This window comes from Dermochelys coriacea, chromosome 20 (genome assembly GCF_009764565.3).
Source record: "Dermochelys coriacea isolate rDerCor1 chromosome 20, rDerCor1.pri.v4, whole genome shotgun sequence".
NCBI classification, from domain to species: Eukaryota; Metazoa; Chordata; order Testudines; family Dermochelyidae; genus Dermochelys; species Dermochelys coriacea.
In genome coordinates, this window is record NC_050087.2 from 7,891,695 (window position 1) to 7,898,592 (window position 6,898).

Genomic DNA, 6,898 nt, shown 5'->3' on the forward strand with positions numbered 1-6,898 from the left:
CCAGGGTTCAGTTGGAGCCCAGGGCACTCTCCCACTGGAGATGGGTCTGCGGAGTGGGTGCTTCAGAGGGTCTGTGTCAGGCCCCAGCGCAGGGAGCAGGCAGCTGGACAGAGTTGACTGCACTGATCCTGGCCCCTGCCAACAGCTGGATCCCTGCAGGGCCAGGTCACAGCTCCATCGGTGCTGGAACGAGGGGTGCAGCTGCCCCCCCGGCTTGAAGTGGTTTCCATCACATGCAGGGTTTACAGTTGGGGTCAATGGCTGACAGAACCCCTGCGGAGCTCCCCTGCCCTGTCCCTATTGGCCTTACCATCCCTGCTGGGCTGGGCCCTTCCGGCTCGGTGGCACGCTGCTCACTCCCCCCATCCCTGGGAGAGGCCCCATGGGTAATCTCTGCCCCCAAACCAGTTTTGAGGAGAGGCTCTTGGAGCTGTGCGGCAGGTGGGTGCAGACCCTGCTGTGACCCCCCTGGACTCCTGCGGGGGGCAGGCCTAAAGCATCCTTCTGCTGCCCTGGATCCTCTTCCCTCTGAGCAGTGAGATCAGCAGGGTGCTCAGTGCTGCTCCCCAGCTGTGGGGAGAGGCCTGAGGCCCCTTTGTGCCACTAGCTCCAGCTCCGATCGCAGCTTGCGGCTCCTGTTGGGCCCCGGCTGCGCTGCGTCCTCCCACCCCGGGCGGGGTCACTGACCTCCCTGGCTCTGACTCCAGGCCTGTTGGTGTCTGTGCCAGTTTTCCCAAGCCGGACCCTGAGTTGCTGTAGCTGCCCCAGGGATGTGCCCAGGGCTCAGGATCATTCCAGCTGTCCCGGGGGTCTGTACCCAGAGGTGGGCGCCCTCCTCTCCAGCAGCCCCCTGGATCTGCGCCTGCAGATCCTTCTGCAGGAGCCCGGGAGTCTCATCCTCCAGCCACGGCTGATTTATGGCAGGGAGCTATGCGCAGTGTGAGCGGCTGCTCCCCTTCAACTGCTCATAAATCTCCCCTGATGCTCCGGGCTCTCCAGGCCCAGCACGGCCCAGGCAGAGAGGCCTGGTGGGCAGGGTGGCAGGTGCTGGGCAAAGCTGTGGGCTTTGGGCCTGGTACAGGGCAGGGATTCGGGGCTCAATCGGTGCTGGTGCTCCCCTGGAGGGAACGCTGCTCTGTGGGGGCGAATGATGGAGATACCTCCCCAGCCATGGGAGGGACCCTGCTCCCTGGATCTCAGCATGGCTGTGGGGAGCCTCCCTCTGGCATGTCCTGTCTGGCCTCCCAGAGGGTTTCTTCCCTAGGGAAGGTCTGGCTAAGGGGGGCACTCGCTTGTCGCTGCAGCCAGCGGCTCACTCAAAGGCAGCTGAGCCGGATCCCCTCCACCCCACCTGCCTCCCACAGTCCTCACCTCTGCACCAAAATGCTCCTCTGGTGGGAGGGGGGATCTGCTCCCCAGGGTCCCTTCTGTCTTTCCCAGGTATCATCTGTAGTGGGGGTGGGGGTATTCCCTTACCAGCGAAAATTCTCCCGCAATACAGCTCCCCTCACCGGGAGCAGGTGGCGGGTCTCTGCAGTTGAGCGTGCCAGGGGTGGGCTGGTGTCTTTGCAGGTTGGCAGCCATGTGCCAAGGTGCCTTGTGTAGGTGACTGGTCCCTTGCTGGGCAGGGGCTGAGATGGCTCATGCTGCCTTGAGGGGGCCACCTCCTCTCGCCTTTGTGTCCCAACAAGTCCCCCTTTCCTTGCCTTTGCCATCGCCACGAACATGGGGGGTGTTAGCCCTGGTGTTCACCTCCCCTTCCCAGGTGCACCAGCCCCCCCCCATCTACAAGCATGCCATGCTCTGGCATTCGTGTCCCCTTTTGGGATCCACTGTGCCAGCCCCAGTATGCACAGACCTCCCCATCTGTCTTTGCCCCCCAGCTCTTGGCATGTGGCATGGAGGCAGTGGCTGCTCTGGGATTCCTACAGCCTGACTGGGTCAGGCCATAAGTCCGTCTAGCTCGGTACCCTGGCTTCTGACAGCGGGTAGTGCCAGCTGCTGTAGAGGGATTGAACAGAACATGGAATCCTTCCAGGGCTGGGGGCGGGATTCCAGCCCCCTGCTCTGGGCTGTGGCTGACTGTCCCCTGGGAAGTGGCTACAGCTGTAATAATGACACACACACACACCACTCCGTCAGCTCTGGGCAGGGATCTGGGTGAGCAGCTGTGGCACCGGCTCTGGGGACCCATGGCCTTGCTCCCCCCCAAGCTGGGGTACCCTCAGGGCTAGCTTCCCCCCACCTCCCCCTGCCATCCCCTCCCTCAGGCCTGGAGCACTGCCTATGTGTGGGGGGGGCCCTTGTGGGGCAGCCCTTGGGAAGTGTACAGTATTTCCCCCACACCACCCCATTGCCCATGGGCGGGGAGCAGCTATGGCCCAGGGCCTCCAGGGTTTTGCTCCTACCCTGAACCTGGCCCTGGCCCTACTGGATAAAGGCTGTTGCCCATGGGAAGGGAGATGAATGCAAGGGTCTTTCTTTCCCATGTGGGAGAGGCAGTGGGGGCAGGAGATGCCTAGCATGGTGTGGCACAGTGGCTCTGACTCACTCCCCATGCCCAGAGCTGCCCGCATGTGAGAGCCGTGCTCACAAGGATGGGGGGGGAGGGTGCAGGGGGTCCCTGAGCCCCATGGAGGTCTGCCATATCTCCAGGGTGTTCCTCGGGCTATGGGGATAATGTTGCCATGTGTTGGCCAACAGCGCCACCTGCGCCCTGTCTGCTGCCACTGCAGGCCTGGCCTGTGGAGGGGGAAGGCGGACCCCGCTCCTCTTTGCGAGGGACCCTTGCGGTCACACGAGTGTGCTGCGCCTCCCCCCCCCGCCCCTGCACTCCCTTAGTGCACAGCCCCGCCAGTGGATCAGTGGCCTGAGGGGATCAGGAGCCAGGGTGATTGGCTCCAGGCCAAGGAGACAGCACCAGAGCCAAAGCCCGGCTTAGCCAAGTGGGGCAGGTGGTGCCAGGCTGGGCTGGTGCTACCAGCCTGGAGGATGGGGTGAGCTCCTGCTAGTGCTGAGTGCCAGCCCTGAAGCCTGGCCCCATGGAGCTAGGCCTGAGGGCTCCAAAGGGCTTGGCAGCTCAGCAGAGCTGCGCTGGTACTTAACTGAGTGGGCTGCAGGAAGAGGGGGGGCTTGGTAGGGGTGCTCTCCCCTCGCAGTCAATGCTGGTCCCAATGCCCCTGGATGGCACTAGGGGGCACTGTGCTGCAGGGAGCAGGGTGGGGGTCAGTAGGGGGTGCTCTCCCCTGGCAGTCAGTGCTGGTCCCAATGCCCCAGTGCAGTACTGAGGGTCTGGGTTGCAGGGAGGGGCTGTTTTGGGGTGAGATTTACCACCCAGAGCCCGCCCTGACAGTGACTAAAGGCCCTGGAGTGCATGGGGGCAGCGCTGAGACCTGGCACTATCCCAGCAGTGTTACCTGCAGGCTACCTTCCCCCTGGTTCTCCCAGCTGGGTCCCACACTGCTCCCCGGGCCTCAGGTCTTCCCTTGCGCTCGGACTGAGGATGGCGGGACCCACAGCCCAGCCTGCCCCGCCCCATATGGTGGGGGATGAGGGAGCAAAGAAGGAGAAGGGGACATGCCCCCATCACTTCAGCCCCCCCCGGGTCGTGTCCCATGACAACACCAGAGGCACCGAGCCGGGCTGTACCACTCCCACCTCTAGCACATGGAGCTCTATGCCTCTGGCCTAACGCCCCCCTCATTTACACCAGTCAGAGTGAAACAGTGTGAATCACACATGGGGATTGGGGAAGGGCAAGCCAATGGGAGTGGGGGGAACTATGGGGGGCTCAAACTCAGATCCCTGCCCCCCAGCCGCTGCTCCACTCTCCAGGGCTTGCCTGGGCCCCATCCGGGTGGGCTTCAGATCCCATTTGTCACTCCCAGGGAGGGGGCCATTTCAGGCCCCTCCCTGTCCCTAACCCTCTGGGGCTGCCCCCTCCCCTACCGCACTCCGATCTCATTCTGACCAGAGCCTGAGGGCTGGGGGGCAAAGGCAGTGTTACCCGTGGGGCTCCACCTGGAGCCCTTCTGCAGCTACCTCTGGGGTGGGGCATGGTGGCTGTTAACACAGGGGGCCCTCGCCATTGGTGCTGAGCTGTAACTGACTCCAGGGTGGTGCAGGGGAATCTCCCGTGGCCCCAGGAGCAGCAGAGGAGCCAGTCACCCCCTGGGTGGGGCAATGGCTGTTGTGGGAGGGGGCAGGCTAGGGGCACTGGCTGGAGGCAGGAGCTCCAGGAAAAGCCTCTGAGACTCTGGCTGTCCCCCTGCCCCATGGACTGGGGGCTCCCCACTGGGAACGGCCTCATGGCCCTCAGCAGCAGCTGGCTGGGGTGGATGGCTGAACCCCCAATGATACCCTGGCTGTTTGGGGTGGGGCAGCTCTCCTGCCTGGGGCAGGGGGTGGGAGCTGAGTCCAGATCTTAAAGGGGGGTCATTCTTCCCTTGTGCTGCCACAGGGGGTGCTAGGTGCAGGGCCTTGCTAGGGGGCCCCTGATGGGCCCTCTGTGCTCCCTTCACAGACCCCAGCAGCCCACGTTACAGTGAGGGGCAGGCTCAGAATGCACCAGGGAGGGCTGGGGGAGGTGGTGGGGTCTGGGGTCTGTGAAGGGAGCACAGGGGGCCCATCAGGGGCCCCTTAGCAAGGCCCTGCATCCTGCACCCAGCACCCCCTGGCCTCCCCATACACCCAGCTTTATAACAGGCCAGCCCCCATCTCAGATCATTAGGGCTGGGGAGTGTGTCCCCACCCTCCCTGGGAGGTTGGGTCAGGCTGCGGAGCTAGCCTGGGATGTGGGGGTCCAGGCAGGGCAGGGGCTGGGGTCAGGCTCCTGCAGGAGCTGCTCTCCGGACGCTGGAGCTGGTGTGGACTCAGCACGGGGTCCCCAGGGGAAAGTGATTAAATACCCTTGTGCAGGGAGCGGGAGAGACTCGCCCACAGCCAGAATCAGGGAAAAACCCAGGAGTCCTGCTCTCAGCCCCCCCTCCTCCAACCGCTACACCCCACTCCCCACCCAGAGGCAGGGATGGAACCCAGGAGTGTGTTGTGGAGGGGGTACCGGGCTGGATGGGCCCGGGCTCTGTATGTGGTCAGGGGGTACCAGGCTGGATGGGCCCCTGGCTCTATAAGTGAGCAGGAGGGAACCAGGGGACTGGCCCGTGGCTCTGGGAGTGACCTGGAGACAGCGGGCTGGATGGGAGACAGGCACAGGGAGGCCCCTTGTAGAGATGTCCCCCCCCAGCCCCAGCCAGTGACTGAGCCCAGCATGGAGTAGGGCCCTGGGGGTGGGGGCTAAGGACAGAGCCAGGAACCCCCCCCATTGCCTACAGCAGGGGGTAGTGGTGAGTTCCACATAGACCCCAGCTCTCCCCCCTCCCTCCCCAGGACAAGCCTGGACCCTTCCCTCCCCAGCCCCTGCTCAGCACCAGTGCTGCCTCCACCCACCCTCCACTGACCCCCACCCCTGCAGAGCTGGCTCCCCAGATCCCAGCCTGTGCAGATACATAGCCCCCCTCCACCAGGGTCTGCCCTAGCTCTGCTGGTGCCCCTCAGTCCTGACCTGCAGCCCCCTGGTATCCCAGCTTTGGGCTAATGTACCCACCCACTGTACCTCAGAACCCCACCCCTGCTGCACCCCAAATCACCCCCCCATGTGCTCTCTGCACTGCTCCCAGTATAGTGCTGAAGCAGCCCCAGGCCATTCTGCCCCCATGCGTGGGTGGCTGGGGCAGTGCGGGGGCACTGAGGGGCCCCCGATGGAGGTTCAAGGGGGAGAACTGGGGTGCGTGGGCGTGAAGTGAGCTGTAGCTGACGAAAGCTTATGCTCAGATAAATTTGTTAGTCTCTAAGGTGCCACAAGTCCTCCTTTTCTTTTTGGGAGGGGGCTGGTGGTGAGGGGTGTCAGCAGCCCCATAATTCCAGGGTCACGGGGCCCCTAGTGAGTGGGGGAGACGCAGCCCCCTGGGGTGTCAGGTGTCCAGCCCCACCGGGTTCTGGGGAGGCCTGGCACAGTCTATGGGGCTCCCTCTCCAGGCAGGATCCCGGCTTCGGGCCGCTAGTTGGGGTCTACAACGCCCTTTCTTGCCACCAGGTGGCCCCCGGCGCTGCCAAAACAAGCCGCCCCGTCTAGTCCGGCAGCCTCTGCCGGCGCCCCCCGCCCGGTCGCTGGGGCTCCCGCGTGAAACCTCGCGGGGATCCAAAGTGCGGCGCCGCGGGGAGGGGCAGCGGTGGTATGTGGGGTGGGGGGCGCGCAGACAGGTGGTCGGGTCGGGGGGGGGACTCCAGGACTGAAGGGGGGCGGTCGTGGGGGGGCTGGATCTCCCAGATCCAACCTGGCCAAACAGGGAGAGAAGCAATGAAACACAGGAACAAAGTTCAGTTTTGGGGTCCCCCTGCACCTCCCTCCTCATGCCTCCTTCCATCACCCAGCCCCTCCTTAGCAGTGACCCGTGTGGCTGCCCTCCCCCCGGCTACCTCTGTCCTGTCCCCCCAGGTCAGCTCCCCCAGAACCGAGCGCTCCCTCACCCCCAGACAAGCCAGAACAGCCTCCCGCTCTCCCCCAAGCCCAGGCTCCCAGCCTGGGGCCACTTGCCCCCGCCCAAGATCCTGGCATTGGGAGCGAAGGGGACCCCAGCTGCCCCCTTCCCCAGCGACCAGGACCCCCCCCTCCCCCAGAGCCCCCTGCTCTCCAGATCTCAAGTGGCCCAAGGAGCAGGGCTGAGCCTAGCAGCTGCCCCCCACCCATGACCCAGAATGATGCTGGGCTCTGTGACGGGCAGCCCCCCAACCCCCTCTGCATTCTTGGGATCCTACTCTGGGCCTGCTCCCCCCAGTGCTTCCTCCTTGAAGCCCCCAATAACTCCCAGGTGCAGTTGTGCCCTGTGGAACTTCCTGCCAC